This window comes from Crinia signifera, chromosome 3, assembly GCF_055691185.1.
Source record: "Crinia signifera chromosome 3, ASM5569118v1, whole genome shotgun sequence".
Classification (NCBI taxonomy): domain Eukaryota; kingdom Metazoa; phylum Chordata; class Amphibia; order Anura; family Myobatrachidae; genus Crinia; species Crinia signifera.
Window position 1 is genome coordinate 1,894,237 of NC_139219.1, and position 23,293 is coordinate 1,917,529.

The 23,293-nt window shown below is 50.2% G+C and overlaps 1 protein-coding gene across 1 annotated transcript in view; it reads left to right on the forward strand.

The window, feature by feature from the left end:
* LOC146062437 (uncharacterized) overlaps positions 1-23,293 on the forward strand; it is a 103,087-nt gene that overhangs the window by 12,084 nt on the left and 67,710 nt on the right. The window lies entirely within an intron of this gene.

Consider the following 23,293-nt stretch of genomic DNA (forward strand, 5'->3'; position numbering starts at 1 on the left):
TTATTGCCCAGTACAATCACTTGCTGTCTCGGGTCGGTGTTATTGCCCAGTACAATCACTCGCTGTCTTGGGTCAGTGTTATTGCCCCGCACAATGACTCGCTGTCTTGGGTCGGTGTTATTGCCCCGCACAATGACTCGCTGTCTTGGGTCGGTGTTATTGCCCCGCACAATCACTCACTGTCTTGGGTCAGTGTTAGTGCCCCGCACAATGACTCGCTGTTTTGGGTTGGTGTTATTGCCCCGCACAATGACTCGCTGTCTTGGGTCAGAGTTAGTGCCCCGCACAATCACTCGCTGTCTTGGGTTGGTGTTATTGCCCCGCACAATCACTCTCTGTCTTGGGTCGGTGTTATTGCCCCGCACAATCACTCGCTGTCTTGGGTCAGTGTTAGTGCCCCGCACAATGACTCGCTGTCTTGGGTCGGTGTTATTGCCCCGCACAATGACTCGCTGTCTTGGGTCAGAGTTAGTGCCCCGCACAATCACTCTCTGTCTTGGGTCGGTGTTATTGCCCCGCACAATCACTCACTGTCTTGGGTCGTGTTATTGGCCCACACAATGACTCGCTGTCTTGGGTCAGTGTTATTGCCCCGCACAATCACTCGCTGTCTTGGTTCAGTGTTATTGCCCCGCACAATCACTCGCTGTCTTGGGTCAGTGTTATTGCCCCGCACAATGACTCGCTGTCTTGGGTCGGTGTTATTGCCCCGCACAATGACTCGCTGTCTTGGGTCGGTGTTATTGCCCCGCACAATCACTCGCTGTCTTGGGTCAGTGTTATTGCCCCACACAATCACTCACTGTCTTGGGTCGTGTTATTGCCCCGCACAATGACTCGCTGTCTTGGGTCAGTGTTAGTGCCCCGCACAATGACTTGCTGTCTTGGGTCGGTGTTATTGCCCCGCACAATCACTCACTGTCTTGGGTTGGTGTTATTGCCCCATACTTGCCTACTTTTGAAAACTAGTTTCAGGGAGATTATAGTTGTTAATATAATTTTGCACAGCACCCATTAAGGGTGTGTGTCATGCTCCACTTAAAGGGCGTGTCTAGTTCCATATATGGAGAGACTATGAAAAGAGATTGTGAACGTGGCACCTAAAAGCGTGGGTGTGTACCGCTACATCTGAGAGAAATCTTTTAAAATGCAGTTAGTAAGAGATACTATACTTGCCAAAGTGTTGGGAAATGGTACAGATTGCTAGATTAATGAGGGAGAGAGGGAGATTGCTGCTATTTCAGGGAGTCTCCTGCGGAATACAGGAGGGTAGGCAACTATGATGTAACAGTGTAATGTGGGCTAGGTGACATGAGGGAGATTGCTAGATTAATGAGGGAGAGAGGGAGATTGCTGCTATTTCAGGGAGTCTCCTGCGGAATACAGGAGGGTAGGCAACTATGATGTAACAGTGTAATGTGGGCTAGGTGACATGAGGGAGATTGCTAGACTAATGAGGGATAGAGGGAGATTGCTGCTATGTCAGGGAGTCCCCTGCGGAATACAGGAGGGGAGGCAACTATGATGTAACAGTGTAATGTGGGCTAGGTGACATGAGGGAGATTGCTGACTAATGAGGGAGAGAGGGAGATTGCTGCTATATCAGGGAGTCTCCTGCAGTATGCAGGAGGGGAGGTAACTATGATGTAACAGTGTAATGTGGGCTAGGTGACATGAGGGAGATTGCTAGACTAATGAGGGAGGTAGGGAGATTGCTGCTATGTCAGGGAGTTTCCTGCAGTATGCAGGAGGGAAGGTAACTATGATGTAACAGTGTAATGTGGGCTAGGTGACATGAGGGAGATGGCTAGACTAATGAGGGAGAGAGGGAGATTGCTGCTATGTCAGGGATTCTCCTGCAGAATGCAGGGTGGGAGGTAACTATGATGTAACAGTGTCATGTGGACTAGGTGACATGGGGGAGATTGCTAGACTAATGAGGGGGAGAGGGAGATTGCTGCTATGTCAGGGAGTCTCCTGCAGAATGCAGGAGGGGAGGTAACTATGATGTAACAGTGTAATGCGGGCTAGGTGACATGGGGGAGATTGCTAGATTAATGAGGGAGAGAGGGAGATTGCTGCTATTTCAGGGAGTCTCCTGCGGAATACAGGAGGGGAGGCAACTATGATTAGCCTACTGTATTCTAATCTGAGAGAAATCCAGGAATCTAGCTCTCTCTCTCTCACCAAAGTCATAGGAACACAACCATAGTTATCTTCCCTGCTTTCAGACAGTAGAACAGAGGACAGACGGTTACTCACATAAAGATCATTGATCTCTATGAGTAACAGATTCACCATGTTCTTTTGTCCTTCAGTACCCCATAAAATCAATGATCTCTATGTCATTTATCATTTCACCTCTGTGTTCCTGTTAAAAGATTCAGTCTAAGTAACATTAGTCATGTGCACATGGCCTAACACTGTATAGCTACAGTACATACAATAAGGGCAACACTGATCATCAAATATACAGTAGTGCCTGCCGATACTCATGGAAGCGAGTGAAATGCCAGCCTACTTTATTTACTGCAGGAATTTGTGCTTTGTAACTGCAAACATACTGTATGTACAGTGTCACTCTGGGTTTAAATCCACTAACTCAAAAATTACCACAGTTTGTGAGGTGCCCCCATTTATTTGCATCTACAAAGAAATTTGCTTACACTGTACCTACTAATGAGCGATTTGTTAAAGTGGCCTAGCATGCTAGTCATTCTGTTGCTGTTTTAAAGCTACAGGCAAGCCCGCCAGTTACTAACAGTGGTGGTCAGTGTGGCACCCGAGAGTTGGAGCTGCTGACAATGGCTTTGCTCATGCACTTCTGAGCTGAGGTAGCGGTGCAAGTAAGGGGATATGGCATAGTATGGTGTACTGTACCTTTCAGAAATGTGTTGCTGGTAGGCCATACCACTATGTATGTCGTGTGTGTCCTGATGTCATGGCCGCACCCTCCCATAGCCATTCCTTTTCAGAAGAGAGCAGGCTAACCCCAGCCCACAGCCATTTGAATTGTGGCGCCAGCTTGTGATATAATCAGAGCTTGCATACTTGCAGCCGCAGTCAGGGCCGGTGCAAGGCACCGGAGCGCTCCAGGTGAGTCGGGGTGGGGGCGCCCCGGTGCCGGGGGGGGGGGGTACCTGTCCTACGGCGCTGTGTATTTAAATCTGGCGGCGGAGGCAGCGGGGGTCCCTGCAGTCCATTAAAAATCACGAGCGCTATCCGCCGGGCTATGCGGAAGCGCTTCTAGTGTGAAAACACTGGCAGCACGCTGATTGGCTGAGATCGCCGTGCTGCCAGAGTTTTCACACTAGAAGCGCTTCCGCATAGCCCGGCGGATAGCGCTCGTGATTTCTAATGGACTGCAGGGACCCCCGCTGCCTCCGCCGCCAGATTTAAATACACAGCGCCGTAGGACAGGTAACCGGGCGGCACAAAATGCCGCCCTCCAGTGGCCGGCACCATAGGCAAATGCCTAGATTTGCCTAGTGGTGGCGCCAGCCCTGGCCGCAGTGATTGGCTGTTGGCCCAGGAGTTCTGACTGGCTCATAAGTCTGTGCCATATTTTATATGGTTGAGAACGGTAGACGAAGCCTGCACTTTTCTCTCCTTTCAGTGGCAGCAGTGGCAGTAGAGGAGGCTGGGTTGGCGAGTCTGCGCCATACTTGCCTACTTTTGAAAACTAGTTCCAGGGAGATTATGGTTGGTAGTAGAATTTTGAAAGCACCCTATTGAGGGGGTGTGTAATGCTCCACCCAAAGGGCGTGTCCAGTTCCATATATGGAGAGATTGTGAAAAGAGACTGTGAATGTGGCACCTAGAAGCTTGGGTGTGTACTGCTACATCTGAGAGGAATCTTTGAAAATTAGTTATATCCAAATGTAGATGAGCCCCAAAGCAGTTAGTAAGAGCTACTATAATTGGTAAAGTGCTGGGAAATGGTGCAAATGATTCAATGTAAATGTATCTGTCTCATTCCTTTTTTCCCCAAAAATGTAACAGTGTAATGTGGGCTAGGTGACATGAGGGAGATTGCTAGACTAATGAGGGAGAGAGGGAGATTGCTGCTATGTCAGGGAGTCTCCTGCAGAATGCAGGAGGGGAGGTAACTATGGTGTAACTGTGTAATGTGGGTTAGGTGACATGAGGGAGATTGCTAGACTAATGAGGGAGAGAGGGAGATTGCTGCTATGTCAGGGAGTCTCCTGCAGAATGCAGGAGGGGAGGTAACTATGATGTAACAATGTAATGTGGGCTAGGTGACATGAGGGAGATTGCTAGACTAATGCGGGACAGAGGGAGATTACTGCTATGTCAGGGAGTCTCCTGCAGAATACAGGAGGGGAGGTAACTATGGTGTAACAGTGTAATGTGGGCTAGGTGACATGAGGGAGATTGCTAGACTAATGAGGGAGAGAGGGAGATTGCTGCTATGTCAGGGAGTCTCCTGCAGAATGCAGGAGGGGAGGTAACTATGATGTAACAGTGTAATGTGGGCTAGGTGAAATGAGGGAGATTGCTAGACTAATGAGGGAGAGAGGGAGATTGCTGCTATTTCAGGGAGTCTCCTGCAGAATGCAGGAGGGTAGGCAACTATGTATTGCCCCGCACAATGACTCGCTGTCTTGGGTCAGTGTTATTGCCCTGCACAATGACTCGCTGTCTTGGGTCAGTGTTATTGCCCCGCACAATGACTCGCTGTCTTGGGTCAGTGTTATTGCCCTGCACAATGACTGGCTGTCTTGGGTCAGTGTTAGTGCCCCGCACAATGACTTACTGTCTTGGGTTGGTGTTATTTCCTCGCACAATGACTCGCTGTTTTGGGTTGGTGTTATTGCCCCGCACAATCACTCGCTGTCTTGGGTTGGTGTTATTGCCCCGCACAATCACTCGCTGTCTTGGGTGGGTGTTATTGCCCCGCACAATGACTCGCTGTCTTGGGTTGGTGTTATTGCCCTGCACAATCACTCGCTGTCTTGGGTTGGTGTTATTGCCCCGCACAATCACTCGCTGTCTTGGGTGGGTGTTATTGCCCCGCACAATGACTCGCTGTCTTGGATTGGTGTTATTGCCCCGCACAATGACTCGCTGTCTTGGGTCAGTGTTATTGCCCCGCACAATGACTCGCTGTTTTGAGTTGGTGTTAGTGCCCCGCACAATGACTCGCTGTTTTGGGTTGGTGTTATTGCCCCGCACAATCACTCGCTGTCTTGGGTTGGTGTTATTGCCCCACACAATGGGCCTTATTTTGGTTCACTCTTTCTGACAAAATCCTTCTTAGATGGACAAAACCATGTGCACTGCAGGGGAGCATATGCAAAATGTGCAGAGAGAGTTAGATTTGGGTGGGGTTTTACTTCAAAGTGAGATCTATATTGAAGTGTAAAAATAAAGCAGCCAGTATTTTCCCTGCACAGAAACAAAATTACTCACCCAAATCTAATTCTCTCTGCACATGTTACATCTGCCCCCCTGCAGTGCACATGGTTTTGTCCATCTTAGAAGTATTTTGTCAGAAAGAGTGAACCAAAATAAGGCCCAATGACTCGCTGTCTTGGGTCAGTGTTATTGCCCTGTTGGAGCAGCGCCTCCTGAGAAGGTAAAATAGCAATGGAAATATATAAAATAGTCAAGACATAATCCCATGTTTTGCACATATTGGACACTGGATGAATCTGGTTTCTCTGTCACCTCTCACAATGTATTTGAGGAATTTACTTGACCTCCCCCAGCATCACTATTTCGGTCATCTGCTTTCTCAGGGTGATTGTTCAGGTTTTTCTAGTTATAGATAGTTACAGGGAGGGAGTTTGTCATTTGTGGGCACAGTACTCAACATTATTTCTTTAGTATCATAGGTTTGTTTGAAAGGGCAAATGGAGGAGTCACAAAACTCTTCCAGCGATTAAATCCGCCTTATTTTGGTAAGTGGATCACATTTCCCGTACTTGTAGTGGGTAATGGGATCTGCTCAAATTTACTATTAACTATTTAATATTAAATTGTAAAAAAAAAAATCTGGGGGAGGGGAAACAATACCATATACCAGTGGTTCCCAAACTGTGTGCCGTGGCACCTCGGGGTACCTCAAAGCATTTTTGGGGGTGCCTTGGATTGGTGTTTCATGACCAATTCAAATTATGTATGGTCAATTCAACAGGCACAACCTGTGCTGGTGGCTGCAAATCATAATCTGTGCTGACAAACAAATGAATCCCGTCCATCACTACATTACTGAACATAAGGACGATATATAAACACAATTTTCTACATTTTTTTTGCTCTGTTGTTGTGTGCTGTTAAAGAAAATGTTTGAGAACCACTGCCATACTAAGATGGCGTTATTAGGGCTTCCCTCACTGACAGGAAGAGCTGGGATCAGCCTGTACATAAGTGTGACACACAAGGGTGGCAATTGGAAAACTGTACTCTGGTTACCTCTGGTCTGTGTGAACTGTGATAGTGTGAGTCTGTCTTCCCCTCCTTTGAAGACAGGAAGGTGTCTCACTTTACCGAAAAGAGTGAACAACAAGGACTGTAGCTCCACCAGTGTTATTACAGGGTTGCCGACCCTCCCGGAATTACCGGGAGTCTCCCAAAAATCGGGACCCTCTCCCGGCCACCCGGAAGGGTGGGCAACCCTCCCAGAATCAGGGGGACCCCCACTGAGCCCCTCGATCGCGGTATTTAAATGCCGCAATCCGCGGGTCTCAGAGGAGGGGGCGGAGCTAAAATGACACACTTGTGTCTTTTAGCCCCGCCCCCTCCATGGAGATCAGTGATTGCGTCTATTTCCTGTAATGGGGGCGGGGCTTAATGACATCACAGTCAAGCCCCGCCCCTCCCAAACGGGTAATGAAAGTCTCCTCTCCCGGCTTCTCCCGGAGAGGAGCATTAGAAAGTCGGCAACCCTGTGTTATTAATAAAATGAGAACCATTGACGGGAACATCAGACATTTACTAAAGATCTCACACAGAATACACATCAAAGAACATATAGTAGTTATGGTTTGTAGGTTCCCATAACACATTGTAAGTAAGTTACTCCACATCACAGTATAAACAGTGTCCTGCATTTACCTATGCACATTTACGCTCACCATTCACCAGATAGACTATTGCTGTGCTGTGCAACAACACAACTTACTCTGCAGAGCGGAATGCTGTGGTGGGCCGCCTGTAACCCCCTACAGTATCACTGGAATTGGCTTCATAACACTTATACCATTCCTGCGGTAAAACGTCCCTTTATACAAACACTTAATAATAGGAAAACAAGATAAGAACTTTGATAAGCATTTCACTCTAATTCACCAAATCCCCCTTCTATTACCTGTGCACAGAGGGGGTAATGCCTTATTACTAAATGTGACTTCTTATTTTAGCTGTTGGTGGTAATGAGCACTTTGGGACCAGCACCATGCAGGTGGCTTTATAGTTCCAGATAAAATCCTGCAACGACAGCACCCACTGCGAACAAGCTGCTCGCTGGGTGCACGCACCATACAAAGCGAGCGGGAGGCACCGGGCAGCCCTATTACCATATGGGAATTCCCATCATTTTTATGGGTATTCCCATGAGACCGCTGGGCGTTCTCATGGTAATGAGACGTGATGCGGTAGCGGGGGGCTGGCAGCTGACATCACCGGATGTAAGCTGCCCGCCCATATCGTCCCAGCGTATATGCACATGGAAGTGACTTGAAAGTCACTTTTATATTCGTGTACTTGCGGCATAGGAATGGATGTTTATGCTAAACATCCATTCGCAGTCTGTGTGGGTGAACCCACACTGCGAGGGGTGGGCAGCCTGCCGGACATTCGCAGGCTGTGGTTTGGTGGATTTGCAAGGCTGCAGGATCTTGTAGCAGTATAACTCAGTATGCAGCTTCTTGTATTCTTGTAGCAGTGTAACTCAGTATGCAGCTTCTTGCAGCAGTGTAACTCAGTATGCAGCTTCTTGTAGCAGTGTAACTCAGTATGCAGCTTCTTGTAGCAGTGTAACTCAGTATGCAGCTTCTTGCAGCAGTGTAACTCAGTATGCTGCTTCTTGTAGCAGTGTAACTCAGTATGCAGCTTCTTGTAGCAGTGTAACTCAGTATGCAGCTTCTTGCAGCAGTGTAACTCAGTATGCTGCTTCTTGTAGCAGTGTAACTCAGTATGCAGCTTTTTGTAGCAGTGTAACTCAGTATGCAGCTTCTTGTAGCAGTGTAACTCAGTATGCAGCTTCTTGTAGCAGTGTGACTCAATATGCAGTCTCTGGCAGAAGTATAATTCAATATACAAATCTGGGTGAGAGAGGAGAGAAGACCCAGACCAATAATACTGGTAGTCAGCGGCTGGGTGTGTGGGTACACTACAAATACCCAAAGTTGTGAGCAATAGGGAAACAAGGGGGAGGATGTACACCCTGCGCTATACTTCCAATATCAAAAATATTACGTACACAGTGGTTTGGTGAAAATAAAAATGGATATTAATTATAGTCTGCAATTTGAACAAAAAAAATAATAATAATAAAAGCAATGCAAATAGTATTTATAATAATAAGATATAGGATAGTATGCTACAGTATTCCGCTATATAATACCGGTATACATATACATAAGGACTGGGGGTCACAAGACAAACATAAAAGAGTCCAATGCAAATCAGGTGCAGCTTAAACAGCTGTTGGGGAAAGTCTTTTAGGATAGTTGGAGTGGTTTGAAGTAAACGAGTATCTGTTTCCAGGGTACAGGGGGTCTGCCGGCAGCCTTAGCCGTCAGTGCCGTATTGCGCAAACGGCGTTGGCGGGATCTCCAGAAACATTGACTAGTTTCGCCAGCAAGGCTTCCTCAGGATGGTGTGTCAGAATTCAATATACAGTCTCTGTATAGCTGCTCAACAATGTCAGGGGTCTACTGTATGTCCATATAAGTGCAGGGGACAATGATGTTGCCGACAGGCAGGCTGACGTGTCCTGGGTCCATCCCCTCATCATACAGGGGTTTCCCTGCACTGCTACACACAGCCGCATCTCCACACTCATTCCTCTGCTGCTCGGCTGGAAGTTTCCTACAGCATTTGGCTGCACTTTTGAGGGTGACTAGCAGTGTCACTTTCCTCTGTCTACACACATCCTGCTCTTCCAGGTCACCACACCCTGGGCCTCAACTCCACCCCCTCACTCCTCTGGGGAACTGCCCAACCCAGTGGCTCCCTGCTCATACTTACCTACTTTTGAAAACTAGTTTCAGGGAGATTATAGTTGGTAATAGAATTTTACACAGCGCCCTATTGAGGGGTGTGTCATGCTCCACCCAAAGGGCGTGTCTAGTTCCATATATGGAGATATTGTGAACAGAGATTGTGACCATGGCACCTAGAAGGTGACCATGGCACCTAGAAGCGTGGGTGTGTACTGCTGCATCTGAGAGGGATCTTTTAAAATGACTTATATCCAAATGTAGATGAGCCCCAAAGCAGTTAGTAAGAGTTACTGTACTTGGTAACGTGCTGGGAAATGGTGCTGACGATTCAATGTACTGTAGATGCAGTGGAGTAGCCATCGTAAGGCAGCCCCCGCCACTGCTTGGAGGAGCAAGCGCTGCCAGAGTCTGCGGGGGGCGCCAGGTTTAGGATGCAGCACAGGTGTTGTCAGTGTGAGAGGTGCAGAGGTGGCCAGCAGCAAGATCAACAAGAAATAGATTTTTTTGGCTTGGGGGAGCAATTTTTTAAGATACGCCCGTGTGTAAATGTATCTGTCTCTCATTCCTTTTTTCCCCAAAAATGTAATAGTGTAATGTGGGCTAGGTGACATGAGGGAGATTGCTAGACTAATGAGGGAGAGAGGGAGATTACTGCTATGTCAGGAAGTCTCCTGCAGAATGCAGGAGGGGAGGTAACTATGGTGTAACAGTGTAATGTGGGCTAGGTGACATGAGGGAGATTGCTAGACTAATGAGGGAGAGAGGGAGATTGCTGCTATTTCAGGGAGTCTGCTGCAGAATGCAGGAGGTGAGGTAACTATGATGTAACAGTGTAATGTGGGCTAGGTGACATGAGGGAGATTGCTAGACTAATGAGGGAGAGAGGGAGATTGCTGCTATTTCAGGGAGTCTGTTGCAGAATGCAGGAGGGGAGGTAACTATGGTGTAACAGTGTAATGTGGGCTAGGTGACATGAGGGAGATTGCTAGACTAATGAGGGAGAGAGAGAGAGAGAGATTGCTGCTATGTCAGTGAGTCTCCTGCAGAATGCAGGAGGGGAGGTAACTATGGTGTATCAGTGTAATGTGGGCTAGGTGGCATGAGGGAGATTGCTAGACTAATGAGGGAGAGAAGGAGATTGCTGCTATGCCAGGGAGTCTCCTGCAGAATGCAGGAGGGGAGGTAACTATGGTGTAACAGTGTAATGTGGGCTAGGTGACATGAGGGAGATTGCTAGACTAATGAGGGAGAGAAGGAGATTGCTGCTATTTCAGGGAGTCTCCTGCAGAATGCAGGAGGGGAGGTAACTATGTCCCTGCTTGTGTCAATCAGTTCAACATGTCCGGCCCCTCCATGCATTATCATGACACAAGAGGAGGCCTGTTAACTCCCTGCTGTCCAGCTGCCCTGTCTGAGTATTTGGCATACCAGTCAATGTCTAATGTGCAGCTTGGCAGTTCTGTGGGGTACCACATTAGGAGACCACCCGCTGCTCAGTGATGCCAGGGGTTGGCCTTTGGCTCTTTTTCTCTGTGATCCCGGCAGCCAGCAGCTCAGTTCACAGCACTGACCAACGGTCAGAGAGAGGAGGAGCAGAGACTTATATTTGGGTCACGGTGCAACAGCGTGAGGTGAGTGGTCACTTAGTGGCATGAGAAGGGGATCACTTATCCATTCCACGGGCGGCACTTGCACAGTCACAAACTCTTGTGTTCCAGTCCCACCATGTGATAACTGATATTTCCATGCAATGTATCTATGAGTTTGTAATATACCATCAGACTATATGGAATGTGATCAATGTGCCCCTTCAGGAGCCTGTACTCAATGCAGCGGTGACACCAAGCAGATGTACAGTATGCCGGCCATGCCATGAGAGCTGACACTGACCAGACTGGGATGTGCCTGTTCCACAATGGCAAATAGCTTCAGATATGATTTATCAGCTGCTACACATCTCCCGCTGGTGCACATCCGTGTGTATGAGTGTGTAAGTAGTGAGACCTCGCAGCTACACATCTCCCCCTGGTGCACATCCGTGTGTATGAGTGTGTAAGTAGTGAGACCTCGCAGCTACACATCTCCCCCTGGTGCACATCCATGTGTATGAGTGTGTAAGTAGTGAGACCTCGCAGCTACACATCTCCCCCTGGTGCACATCCTTGTGTATGAGTGTGTTAGTAGTGAGACCTCGCAGCTACACATCTCCCCCTGGTGCACATCCGTGTGTATGAGTGTGTAAGTAGTGAGACCTCCCAGCTACACATCTCCCGCTGGTGCACATCCGTGTGTATGAGTGTGTAACTAGTGAGACCCTGCAGCTAGACATTCTCTCCTTGGTGCACATCCGTGTGTATTATTGTGTAAGTAGTGAGACCCCGCAGCTACACATCCCCTCCCTGGTGCACATCTGTGTGTATGATTGTGTAAGTAGTGAGACCCCGCAGCTACACATCCCCTCCCTGGTGCACATCTGTGTGTATGATTGTGTAAGTAGTGAGACCCCACAGCTACACATCCCCTCCCTGGTGCACATCTGTTTGTATGATTGTGTAAGTAGTGAGACCCCGCAGCTACACATCCCCTGCCTGGTGCACATCTGTTTGTATGATTGTGTAAGTAGTGAGACCCCGCAGCTACACATCCCCTCCCTGGTGCACATCTGTGTGTATGATTGTGTAAGTAGTGAGACCCCGCAGCTACACATCCCCTCCCTGGTGCACATCTGTGTGTATGATTGTGTAAGTAGTGAGACCCCGCAGCTACACATCCCCTCCCTGGTGCACATCTGTGTGTATGATTGTGTAAGTAGTGAGACACCGCAGCTACACATCCCCTCCCTGGGGCACATCCGTGTGTATGATGGTGTAAGTAGTGAGACACCGCAGCTACACATCCCCTCCCTGGTGCACATCCGTGTGTATGAATGTGTAAGTTGTGAGACCCCGCAGCTACACATCCCCTTCCTGGGGCACATCCGTGTGTGTATGATTGTGTAAGTAGTGAGACCCCGCAGCTACACATCCCCTTCCTGGGGCACATCCTTGTGTATGAGTGTGTAAGTAGTGAGACCTCCCAGCTACACATCTCCCGCTGGTGCACATCCGTGTGTATGAGTGTGTAAAAAGTGAGACCCTGCAGCTACACATCCCCTATCTGGTGCACATCCGTGTGTATGATTGTGTAAGTAGTGAGACCCCACAGCTACACATCCCTCCTTGGTGCACATCCGTGTGTATTATTGTGTAAGTAGTGAGACCCCGCAGCTACACATCCCCTCCCTGGTGCACATCTGTGTGTATGATTGTGTAAGTAGTAAAACCCCGCAGCTGCACAACCCCTCCCTGGTGAACATCCGTGTGTATGATTGTGTTAGTGAGACCCCGCAGCTACACATCCCCTCCCTGGTGCACATCCGTGTGTATGATTGTGTAAGTATTGAGACCCCGCAGCTACACATCCCCTCCCTGGTGCACATCCGTGTGTATGATTGTGTAAGTAGTGAGACCCCGCAGCTACACATCCCCTCCCTGGGGCACATCCGTGTGTATAATTGTGTAAGTAGTGAGACCCCGCAGCTACACATCCCCTTCCTGGTGCACATCCGTGTGTATGAATGTGTAAGTAGTGAGACCCCACAGCTACACATCCCTTCCCTGGGGCACATCTGTTTGTATGAGTGTGTAAGTAGTGAGACCTTGCAGCTACACATCCCCTCCCTGGTGCACATCTGTGTGTATGAGTGTGTAAGTAGTGAGACCTCGAAGCTACACATCCCCTCCCTGGTGCACACATGTGTGTATGATTGTGTAAGTAGTGAGACCCCACAGCTACACATCCCCTCCCTGGGGCACATCCGTGTGTATGAGTGTGTAAGTAGTGAGACCCCGCAGCTACACATCCCCTCCCTGGTGCACATCCGTGTGTATGAGTGTGTAAGTAGTGAGACCTCGCAGCTACACATCTCCCCCTGGTGCACATCCGTGTGTATGAGTGTGTAAGTAGTGAGACCTCGCAGCTACACATCTCCCCCTGGTGCACATCCGTGTGTATGAGTGTGTAAGTAGTGAGACCTCGCAGCTACACATCTCCCCCTGGTGCACATCCGTGTGTATGAGTGTGTAAGTAGTGAGACCTCGCAGCTACACATCTCCCCCTGGTGCACATCCGTGTGTATGAGTGTGTAAGTAGTGAGACCTCGCAGCTACACATCTCCCCCTGGTGCACATCCTTGTGTATGAGTGTGTTAGTAGTGAGACCTCGCAGCTACACATCTCCCCCTGGTGCACATCCGTGTGTATGAGTGTGTAAGTAGTGAGACCTCCCAGCTACACATCTCCCGCTGGTGCACATCCATGTGTATGAGTGTGTAACTAGTGAGACCCTGCAGCTAGACATTCTCTCCTTGGTGCACATCCGTGTGTATTATTGTGTAAGTAGTGAGACCCCGCAGCTACACATCCCCTCCCTGGTGCACATCTGTGTGTATGATTGTGTAAGTAGTGAGACCCCGCAGCTACACATCCCCTCCCTGGTGCACATCTGTGTGTATGATTGTGTAAGTAGTGAGACCCCACAGCTACACATCCCCTCCCTGGTGCACATCTGTTTGTATGATTGTGTAAGTAGTAAGACCCCGCAGCTACACATCCCCTCCCTGGTGCACATCTGTTTGTATGATTGTGTAAGTAGTGAGACCCCGCAGCTACACATCCCCTCCCTGGTGCACATCTGTGTGTATGATTGTGTAAGTAGTGAGACCCCGCAGCTACACATCCCCTCCCTGGTGCACATCTGTGTGTATGATTGTGTAAGTAGTGAGACCCCGCAGCTACACATCCCCTCCCTGGTGCACATCTGTGTGTATGATTGTGTAAGTAGTGAGACACCGCAGCTACACATCCCCTCCCTGGGGCACATCCGTGTGTATGATGGTGTAAGTAGTGAGACACCGCAGCTACACATCCCCTCCCTGGTGCACATCCGTGTGTATGAATGTGTAAGTAGTGAGACCCCGCAGCTACACATCCCCTTCCTGGGGCACATCCGTGTGTGTATGATTGTGTAAGTAGTGAGACCCCGCAGCTACACATCCCCTTCCTGGGGCACATCCTTGTGTATGAGTGTGTAAGTAGTGAGACCTCCCAGCTACACATCTCCCGCTGGTGCACATCCGTGTGTATGAGTGTGTAAAAAGTGAGACCCTGCAGCTACACATCCCCTATCTGGTGCACATCCGTGTGTATGATTGTGTAAGTAGTGAGACCCCACAGCTACACATCCCTCCTTGGTGCACATCCGTGTGTATTATTGTGTAAGTAGTGAGACCCCGCAGCTACACATCCCCTCCCTGGTGGACATCCGTGTGTATGATTGTGTTAGTGAGACCCCGCAGCTACACATCCCCTCCCTGGGGCACATCCGTGTGCATAATTGTGTAAGTAGTAAGACGCCGCAGCTACACATCCCCTTCCTGGTGCACATCCGTGTGTATGAATGTGTAAGTAGTGAGACCCCACAGCTACACATCCCTTCCCTGGGGCACATCTGTTTGTATGAGTGTGTAAGTAGTGAGACCTTGCAGCTACACATCCCCTCCCTGGTGCACATCTGTGTGTATGAGTGTGTAAGTAGTGAGACCTCGCAGCTACACATCCCCTCCCTGGTGCACACATGTGTGTATGATTGTGTAAGTAGTGAGACCCCACAGCTACACATCCCCTCCCTGGGGCACATCCGTGTGTATGAGTGTGTAAGTAGTGAGACCCCGCAGCTACACATCCCCTCCCTGGTGCACATCCGTGTGTATGAGTGTGTAAGTAGTGAGACCTCGCAGCTACACATCTCCCCCTGGTGCACATCCGTGTGTATGAGTGTGTAAGTAGTGAGACCTCGCAGCTACACATCTCCCCCTGGTGCACATCCTTGTGTATGAGTGTGTTAGTAGTGAGACCTCGCAGCTACACATCTCCCCCTGGTGCACATCCGTGTGTATGAGTGTGTAAGTAGTGAGACCTCCCATCTACACATCTCCCGCTGGTGCACATCCATGTGTATGAGTGTGTAACTAGTGAGACCCTGCAGCTAGACATTCTCTCCTTGGTGCACATCCGTGTGTATTATTGTGTAAGTAGTGAGACCCCGCAGCTACACATCCCCTCCCTGGTGCACATCTGTGTGTATGATTGTGTAAGTAGTGAGACCCCGCAGCTACACATCCCCTCCCTGGTGCACATCTGTGTGTATGATTGTGTAAGTAGTGAGACCCCACAGCTACACATCCCCTCCCTGGTGCACATCTGTTTGTATGATTGTGTAAGTAGTAAGACCCCGCAGCTACACATCCCCTCCCTGGTGCACATCTGTTTGTATGATTGTGTAAGTAGTGAGACCCCGCAGCTACACATCCCCTCCCTGGTGCACATCTGTGTGTATGATTGTGTAAGTAGTGAGACCCCGCAGCTACACATCCCCTCCCTGGTGCACATCTGTGTGTATGATTGTGTAAGTAGTGAGACCCCGCAGCTACACATCCCCTCCCTGGTGCACATCTGTGTGTATGATTGTGTAAGTAGTGAGACACCGCAGCTACACATCCCCTCCCTGGGGCACATCCGTGTGTATGATGGTGTAAGTAGTGAGACACCGCAGCTACACATCCCCTCCCTGGTGCACATCCGTGTGTATGAATGTGTAAGTAGTGAGACCCCGCAGCTACACATCCCCTTCCTGGGGCACATCCGTGTGTGTATGATTGTGTAAGTAGTGAGACCCCGCAGCTACACATCCCCTTCCTGGGGCACATCCTTGTGTATGAGTGTGTAAGTAGTGAGACCTCCCAGCTACACATCTCCCGCTGGTGCACATCCGTGTGTATGAGTGTGTAAAAAGTGAGACCCTGCAGCTACACATCCCCTATCTGGTGCACATCCGTGTGTATGATTGTGTAAGTAGTGAGACCCCACAGCTACACATCCCTCCTTGGTGCACATCCGTGTGTATTATTGTGTAAGTAGTGAGACCCCGCAGCTACACATCCCCTCCCTGGTGGACATCCGTGTGTATGATTGTGTTAGTGAGACCCCGCAGCTACACATCCCCTCCCTGGGGCACATCCGTGTGCATAATTGTGTAAGTAGTAAGACGCCGCAGCTACACATCCCCTTCCTGGTGCACATCCGTGTGTATGAATGTGTAAGTAGTGAGACCCCACAGCTACACATCCCTTCCCTGGGGCACATCTGTTTGTATGAGTGTGTAAGTAGTGAGACCTTGCAGCTACACATCCCCTCCCTGGTGCACATCTGTGTGTATGAGTGTGTAAGTAGTGAGACCTCGCAGCTACACATCCCCTCCCTGGTGCACACATGTGTGTATGATTGTGTAAGTAGTGAGACCCCACAGCTACACATCCCCTCCCTGGGGCACATCCGTGTGTATGAGTGTGTAAGTAGTGAGACCCCGCAGCTACACATCCCCTCCCTGGTGCACATCCGTGTGTATGAGTGTGTAAGTAGTGAGACCTCGCAGCTACACATCTCCCCCTGGTGCACATCCGTGTGTATGAGTGTGTAAGTAGTGAGACCTCGCAGCTACACATCTCCCCCTGGTGCACATCCGTGTGTATGAGTGTGTAAGTAGTGAGACCTCGCAGCTACACATCTCCCCCTGGTGCACATCCGTGTGTATGAGTGTGTAAGTAGTGAGACCTCGCAGCTACACATCTCCCCCTGGTGCACATCCGTGTGTATGAGTGTGTAAGTAGTGAGACCTCGCAGCTACACATCTCCCCCTGGTGCACATCCTTGTGTATGAGTGTGTTAGTAGTGAGACCTCGCAGCTACACATCTCCCCCTGGTGCACATCCGTGTGTATGAGTGTGTAAGTAGTGAGACCTCCCAGCTACACATCTCCCGCTGGTGCACATCCGTGTGTATGAGTGTGTAACTAGTGAGACCCTGCAGCTAGACATTCTCTCCTTGGTGCACATCCGTGTGTATTATTGTGTAAGTAGTGAGACCCCGCAGCTACACATCCCCTCCCTGGTGCACATCTGTGTGTATGATTGTGTAAGTAGTGAGACCCCGCAGCTACACATCCCCTCCCTGGTGCACATCTGTATGTATGATTGTGTAAGTAGTGAGACCCCACAGCTACACATCCCCTCCCTGGTGCACATCTGTTTGTATGATTGTGTAAGTAGTGAGACCCCGCAGCTACACATCCCCTCCCTGGTGCACATCTGTTTGTATGATTGTGTAAGTAGTGAGACCCCGCAGCTACACATCCCCTCCCTGGTGCACATCTGTGTGTATGATTGTGTAAGTAGTGAGACCCCGCAGCTACACATCCCCTCCCTGGTGGACATCCGTGTGTATGATTGTGTTAGTGAGACCCCGCAGCTACACATCCCCTCCCTGGGGCACATCCGTGTGCATAATTGTGTAAGTAGTAAGACGCCGCAGCTACACATCCCCTTCCTGGTGCACATCCGTGTGTATGAATGTGTAAGTAGTGAGACCCCACAGCTACACATCCCTTCCCTGGGGCACATCTGTTTGTATGAGTGTGTAAGTAGTGAGACCTTGCAGCTACACATCCCCTCCCTGGTGCACATCTGTGTGTATGAGTGTGTAAGTAGTGAGACCTCGCAGCTACACATCCCCTCCCTGGTGCACACATGTGTGTATGATTGTGTAAGTAGTGAGACCCCACAGCTACACATCCCCTCCCTGGGGCACATCCGTGTGTATGAGTGTGTAAGTAGTGAGACCCCGCAGCTACACATCCCCTCCCTGGTGCACATCCGTGTGTATGAGTGTGTAAGTAGTGAGACCTCGCAGCTACACATCTCCCCCTGGTGCACATCCGTGTGTATGAGTGTGTAAGTAGTGAGACCTCGCAGCTACACATCTCCCCCTGGTGCACATCCGTGTGTATGAGTGTGTAAGTAGTGAGACCTCGCAGCTACACATCTCCCCCTGGTGCACATCCTTGTGTATGAGTGTGTTAGTAGTGAGACCTCGCAGCTACACATCTCCCCCTGGTGCACATCCGTGTGTATGAGTGTGTAAGTAGTGAGACCTCCCAGCTACACATCCCCCGCTGGTGCACATCCGTGTGTATGAGTGTGTAACTAGTGAGACCCTGCAGCTAGACATTCTCTCCTTGGTGCACATCCGTGTGTATTATTGTGTAAGTAGTGAGACCCCGCAGCTACACATCCCCTCCCTGGTGCACATCTGTGTGTATGATTGTGTAAGTAGTGAGACCCCGCAGCTACACATCCCCTCCCTGGTGCACATCTGTATGTATGATTGTGTAAGTAGTGAGACCCCACAGCTACACATCCCCTCCCTGGTGCACATCTGTTTGTATGATTGTGTAAGTAGTGAGACCCCGCAGCTACACATCCCCTCCCTGGTGCACATCTGTTTGCATGATTGTGTAAGTAGTGAGACCCCGCAGCTACACATCCCCTCCCTGGTGCACATCTGTGTGTATGATTGTGTAAGTAGTGAGACCCCGCAGCTACACATCCCCTCCCTGGTGCACATCTGTGTGTATGATTGTGTAAGTAGTGAGACACCGCAGCTACACATCCCCTCCCTGGGGCACATCCGTGTGTATGATGGTGTAAGTAGTGAGACACCGCAGCTACACATCCCCTCCCTGGTGCACATCCGTGTGTATAAATGTGTAAGTAGTGAGACCCCGCTGCTACACATCCCCTTCCTGGGGCACATCCGTGTGTGTATGATTGTGTAAGTAGTGAGACCCCGCAGCTACACATCCCCTTCCTGGGGCACATCCTTGTGTATGAGTGTGTAAGTAGTGAGACCTCCCAGCTACACATCTCCCGCTGGTGCACATCCGTGTGTATGAGTGTGTAAAAAGTGAGACCCTGCAGCTACACATCCCCTATCTGGTGCACATCCGTGTGTATGATTGTGTAAGTAGTGAGACCCCACAGCTACACATCCCTTCTTGGTGCACATCCGTGTGTATTATTGTGTAAGTAGTGAGACCCCGCAGCTACACATCCCCTCCCTGGTGGACATCCGTGTGTATGATTGTGTTAGTGAGACCCCGCAGCTACACATCCCCTCCCTGGTGCACATCCGTGTGTATGATTGTGTAAGTATTGAGACCCCGCAGCTACACATCCCCTCCCTGGTGCACATCCGTGTGTATGATTGTGTAAGTAGTGAGACCCCGCAGCTACACATCCCCTCCCTGGGGCACATCTTTTTCTATGAGTGTGTAAGTAGTGAGACAGACCCCACAGCTACACATCCCCTCCCTGGGGCACATCCGTGTGTATGAGTGTGTAAGTAGTGAGACCCCACAGCTACACATCTCCTCCCTGGTGCACATCTTTGTGTGTATGATTGTGTAAGTAGTGAGACCCCGCAGCTACACATCCCCTCCCTTGTGCACATCTGTGTATGTGTGTGTAAGTAGTGAGACCCAGCAGCTACACATCCCCTCCCTGGGGCACATCTGTTTTTATGAGTGTGTAAGTAGTGAGACCCAGCAGCTACACATCCCCTCCCTGGGGCACATCTGTTTGTATGAGTGTGTAAGTAGTGAGACCCCACAGCTACACATCCCCTCCCTGGTGCACACATGTGTGTATGAGTGTGTAAGTAGTGAGACCCCACAGCTACACATCCCCTTCCTTGTGCACATCCGTGTGTATGAGTGTGTAAGTAGTGAGACCCCGCAGCTACACATCCCCTACCTGGGGCACATCTGTTTGTATGAGTGTGTAAGTAGTGAGACCCCGCAGCTACACATCCCCTCCCTGGGGCACATCTGTGTGTATGAGTGTGTAAGTAGTGAGACCCCGCAGCTACACATCCCCTCCCTGGGGCACATCCGTGTGTATGATGGTGTAAGTAGTGAGACACCGCAGCTACACATCCCCTCCCTGGTGCACATCCGTGTGTATGAATGTGTAAGTAGTGAGACCCCGCTGCTACACATCCCCTTCCTGGGGCACATCCGTGTGTGTATGATTGTGTAAGTAGTGAGACCCCGCAGCTACACATCCCCTTCCTGGGGCACATCCTTGTGTATGAGTGTGTAAGTAGTGAGACCTCCCAGCTACACATCTCCCGCTGGTGCACATCCGTGTGTATGAGTGTGTAAAAAGTGAGACCCCACAGCTACACATCCCCTTCCTTGTGCACATCCGTGTGTATGAGTGTGTAAGTAGTGAGACCCCGCAGCTACACATCCCCTCTCTGGGGCACATCTGTTTGTATGAGTGTGTAAGTAGTGAGACCCCGCAGCTACACATCCCCTCCCTGGGGCACATCTGTGTGTATGAGTGTGTAAGTAGTGAGACCCCGCAGCTACACATCCCCTCCCTTGTGCACATCTGTGTGTATGATTGTGTAAGTAGTGAGACCCCGCAGCTACACATCCCCTCCCTGGTGCACATCTGTGTGTATGATTGTGTAAGTAGTGAGACCCCGCAGCTACACATCCCCTCCCTGGTGCACATCTGTGTGTATGATTGTGTAAGTAGTGAGACACCGCAGCTACACATCCCCTCCCTGGGGCACATCCGTGTGTATGATGGTGTAAGTAGTGAGACACCGCAGCTACACATCCCCTTCCTGGGGCACATCCGTGTGTGTATGATTGTGTAAGTAGTGAGACCCCGCAGCTACACATCCCCTTCCTGGGGCACATCCTTGTGTATGAGTGTGTAAGAAGTGAGACCTCCCAGCTACACATCTCCCGCTGGTGCACATCCGTGTGTATGAGTGTGTAAAAAGTGAGACCCTGCAGCTACACATCCCCTATCTGGTGCACATCCGTGTGTATGATTGTGTAAGTAGTGAGACCCCACAGCTACACATCCCTCCTTGGTGCACATCCGTGTGTATTATTGTGTAAGTAGTGAGACCCCGCAGCTACACATCCCCTCCCTGGTGCACATCTGTATGTATGATTGTGTAAGTAGTGAGACCCCACAGCTACACATCCCCTCCCTGGTGCACATCTGTTTGTATGATTGTGTAAGTAGTGAGACCCCGCAGCTACACATCCCCTCCCTGGTGCACATCTGTTTGCATGATTGTGTAAGTAGTGAGACCCCGCAGCTACACATCCCCTCCCTGGTGCACATCTGTGTGTATGATTGTGTAAGTAGTGAGACCCCGCAGCTACACATCCCCTCCCTGGTGCACATCTGTGTGTATGATTGTGTAAGTAGTGAGACACCGCAGCTACACATCCCCTCCCTGGGGCACATCCGTGTGTATGATGGTGTAAGTAGTGAGACACCGCAGCTACACATCCCCTCCCTGGTGCACATCCGTGTGTATAAATGTGTAAGTAGTGAGACCCCGCTGCTACACATCCCCTTCCTGGGGCACATCCGTGTGTGTATGATTGTGTAAGTAGTGAGACCCCGCAGCTACACATCCCCTTCCTGGGGCACATCCTTGTGTATGAGTGTGTAAGTAGTGAGACCTCCCAGCTACACATCTCCCGCTGGTGCACATCCGTGTGTATGAGTGTGTAAAAAGTGAGACCCTGCAGCTACACATCCCCTATCTGGTGCACATCCGTGTGTATGATTGTGTAAGTAGTGAGACCCCACAGCTACACATCCCTTCTTGGTGCACATCCGTGTGTATTATTGTGTAAGTAGTGAGACCCCGCAGCTACACATCCCCTCCCTGGTGGACATCCGTGTGTATGATTGTGTTAGTGAGACCCCGCAGCTACACATCCCCTCCCTGGTGCACATCCGTGTGTATGATTGTGTAAGTATTGAGACCCCGCAGCTACACATCCCCTCCCTGGTGCACATCCGTGTGTATGATTGTGTAAGTAGTGAGACCCCGCAGCTACACATCCCCTCCCTGGGGCACATCTTTTTCTATGAGTGTGTAAGTAGTGAGACAGACCCCACAGCTACACATCCCCTCCCTGGGGCACATCCGTGTGTATGAGTGTGTAAGTAGTGAGACCCCACAGCTACACATCTCCTCCCTGGTGCACATCTTTGTGTGTATGATTGTGTAAGTAGTGAGACCCCACAGCTACACATCCCCTCCCTTGTGCACATCTGTGTATGTGTGTGTAAGTAGTGAGACCCAGCAGCTACACATCCCCTCCCTGGGGCACATCTGTTTTTATGAGTGTGTAAGTAGTGAGACCCAGCAGCTACACATCCCCTCCCTGGGGCACATCTGTTTGTATGAGTGTGTAAGTAGTGAGACCCCACAGCTACACATCCCCTCCCTGGTGCACACATGTGTGTATGAGTGTGTAAGTAGTGAGACCCCACAGCTACACATCCCCTTCCTTGTGCACATCCGTGTGTATGAGTGTGTAAGTAGTGAGACCCCGCAGCTACACATCCCCTACCTGGGGCACATCTGTTTGTATGAGTGTGTAAGTAGTGAGACCCCGCAGCTACACATCCCCTCCCTGGGGCACATCTGTGTGTATGAGTGTGTAAGTAGTGAGACCCCGCAGCTACACATCCCCTCCCTGGGGCACATCCGTGTGTATGATGGTGTAAGTAGTGAGACACCGCAGCTACACATCCCCTCCCTGGTGCACATCCGTGTGTATGAATGTGTAAGTAGTGAGACCCCGCTGCTACACATCCCCTTCCTGGGGCACATCCGTGTGTGTATGATTGTGTAAGTAGTGAGACCCCGCAGCTACACATCCCCTTCCTGGGGCACATCCTTGTGTATGAGTGTGTAAGTAGTGAGACCTCCCAGCTACACATCTCCCGCTGGTGCACATCCGTGTGTATGAGTGTGTAAAAAGTGAGACCCCACAGCTACACATCCCCTTCCTTGTGCACATCCGTGTGTATGAGTGTGTAAGTAGTGAGACCCCGCAGCTACACATCCCCTCTCTGGGGCACATCTGTTTGTATGAGTGTGTAAGTAGTGAGACCCCGCAGCTACACATCCCCTCCCTGGGGCACATCTGTGTGTATGAGTGTGTAAGTAGTGAGACCCCGCAGCTACACATCCCCTCCCTTGTGCACATCTGTGTGTATGATTGTGTAAGTAGTGAGACCCCGCAGCTACACATCCCCTCCCTGGTGCACATCTGTG